General features: G+C 48.7%; 1 pseudogene; it reads left to right on the forward strand.

The window, feature by feature from the left end:
- Positions 1-370: 370 nt before the first annotated feature.
- On the forward strand, positions 371-2,645 carry LOC140709350 (guanine nucleotide-binding protein G(q) subunit alpha pseudogene; annotated as a pseudogene).
- The last annotated feature ends 297 nt before the right edge of the window (positions 2,646-2,942 follow it).

A 2,942-nucleotide genomic window follows, 5' to 3' on the forward strand; every position in this document is an offset into this window, starting at 1 on the left:
AGAATTTTCTCTTGGGACAGTATTTGAGCAACCCAAAAAATCAAACTTTAACCCTCACCTTGTACATGGGAATGAGAAATGTTAAAACTGAGCACTAAGAACCCCAAATCAGGGGAACCGAGTCTGCGAGCAAGCCGGGCAGTGGGCGTGAACAGGGCCTAGGGCGCCCGGGAGCCCAGTCAGGCGGCGGCGAGGAGCCGGCGCGCCTGGCGCGGGGAGCAGTCGGCGGCCGCTCGCTGCGGGGATATCCCAATGGATGAGCTCTCGCCGCCAGGCACACGGCGTGGGGGAGCCTCGCTGGCGGCGGCGGCGGCTAGTGGGGCGAGGCTGGCCGCCAGTTCCCGGGGAAAGAGGCGAGGGCGTCTGAGCGAAGCCTATAGCGGCGGCCTTCTCTCACGCGCCCCGGCCCGCCGAACTGGGCCTGCCTCCCGAGCCAGCTCCTGCCTCCCGCGCCCGCCTCGCTTCTCCCGTCGGCCCAGGCCATCCGCTCCCGCCGCGCCCACTGCCCACCTGGTGGCCCCAGCCGTGGCCGCCGCCCCCGCGGCGGTTCCCGGAGCTCGTCCCGGATGCGCGCCCGGGCAGCTGGGGCTCGGTGGCCACCGCTGCCACGGGGGAGCGAGTGCGGGAGGGTGTGTGTGCGCGCTGTGAGCAGGGGGTCCCGGCAGGGCTGCAGCGGAGGCACGTTGAAAGAATGACTCTGGAGTCCGTCAAGGCGTGCTGCCTGAGCGAGGAGGCCAAGGAAGCCAAGGAAGCCCGGCGGATCAACTACCAGATGGAGCGGCAGCTCCGCAGGGACAAGCGGTCGCCCGCCGGGAGCTCAAGCTGCTGCTGCTCAGGACAGGAGAGAGTGGCAAGAGTACATTTATCAACCAGATGAGAATCATCCATGGGTCAAGATACTCTAATGAAGATAAAAGGGGCTTCACCAAGCTGGTTTATCAGAACATCTTCACGGCCATGCAGGCCATGATCAGAGCCATGGACACACTCAAGATCCAGTACAAGTATGAGCACGATAAGGCTCATGCACAATTAGTTCGAGAAGTTGATGTGGAGAAAGTGTCTGCTTTTGAGAATCCACATGTAGGTGCAATAAAGAGTTTATGGAATGATCCTGGAATCCAGGAATGCTATGATAGACGAGAATATCAATTATCTGACTCTACCAAATACTAACTCAATGACTTGGACGCGTAGCTGACCCTGCCTACCTGCCTACGCGAGAAGATGTGCTTAGAGTTCGAGTCCCCACCGCAGGGATCATCGAATAACCCTTTGATTTACAAAGTGTCATTTTCAGAATGGTCAATGTCGGGGATCCAAAGTCAGAGAGAAGATAATGGATATACTGCTTTGAGAATGTCACCTCTATCATGTTTCCAATAGCGCTTAGTGAATATGATCAAGTTCTCGTGGAGTCAGACAATGAGAACCGAATGGAGGAAAGGAAGGCTCTCTTTAGAACAATTATCACATATCCCTGGTTCCAGAACTCCTAGGTTATTCTGTTCTTAAACATGAAAGATCTTCTAGAGGAGGAAATCATGTATTCCCATCTAGTCGACTACTTCCCAGAATATGATGGACTCCAGAGAGGTGCTCAGGCAGCCCTGGAATTCCTTCTGAAGATGTTCGTGGACCTGAACCCAGACAGTGACAAAATTATCTACTCCCACTTCACATGCGCCACAGACACCGAGAATATCCGCTTTGTCTTTGCTGCCGTCAAGGACATCATCCTTCAGTTGAAACTGAAGTAGTACAATCTGGTCTAATTGTGCCTCCTAGACACACGCCCTGCCCTTCCCTGGTGGCCTATTGAAGATATACAAGGACTGTATTTCTGTGGAAAACAATTTGCATAATACTAATTTATTGCTTTCCTGGACTCTGTGTGAGCATGTCCACAGAGTTTATGGTAAATATTATGATTTTATTTAAACTATTCAGAGGAAATACAGAGGATGCTGAAGTACAGTCCCAGCACATTTCCTCTCTATCTTTTTTTTTAGGCAAAACCTTGTGACTCAGTGTATTTTAAATTCTCAGTCATGCACTCACAGTGATAAGGCTTTCTCTCTCTCTCTCTCTCTCTCTCTCTCTCTCTCTGTTTCTCTCTTTTTCTTTTCTATGGAGCAAAACAAAGCTGATTTCCCTTTTTCCCCGCCCCCCAATTCATACCTCCCTCCTGATTTTTTCCCCAGGTTACAATGGGCTTTCTCCTAGATCCATTCTTGGTCAAGTTTTTCTCCCCACTGATACAGTCAGGGCACATTGTTCGATTTAAGCCATCATCAGCTTAAGTTAAGTTTGTAGTTTTTGCTGAAGGATTATATGTATTAATACTATGGTTTTAAATGTGTTGCTCTGGATACACACATAGTTTCTTTTTTAATAGAGTACACTGTCTTGTCTCACTTTGGACTGGGACAATGGATGCCTGTCTAGCCGTTAAGTGTCATTTCTTTTAGATGTTTACATTCAGCCATAGCTTGATTGCTCAGAGAAGTGTGCAGAAGGCAGGATCAAAGACACACAGGAGTCCTTTCTTTGAAATGTCATGTGCCATTGTCTTTCCTCCCTTCTTTGCTTCTCTTTCTTTTTTTCACCCTCTCTTTCAATTGCAGATGCCAAAAAAGATGCCAACAGACACTACATTACCCTAATGGCTGCTACCCAGAAACTTTTTATAGGTTGTTCTTAATATTTTTGTTGTTGTTGTTCAAGCTTTTCCTTTCTTTTTTTTCCTTGGTGTTTGTGCCACAATTTTAAAATGACTTTTATTATGGGTATGTGTTGCCAAAGCTGGCTTTTTGTCAAATAAAATGAATAAGAACTTAAAAAATAAAAGCTGGTATCTTAAAATATCTAAGAGAGTAAGACTGTGGAGCCTAAAATGGCTGGCTGAGAATGAACCAGAAATGCCAATTGCCAAACAGTTG

The sequence above is a fragment of the Chlorocebus sabaeus genome, chromosome 20 (genome assembly GCF_047675955.1).
Source record: "Chlorocebus sabaeus isolate Y175 chromosome 20, mChlSab1.0.hap1, whole genome shotgun sequence".
NCBI lineage: Eukaryota > Metazoa > Chordata > Mammalia > Primates > Cercopithecidae > Chlorocebus > Chlorocebus sabaeus.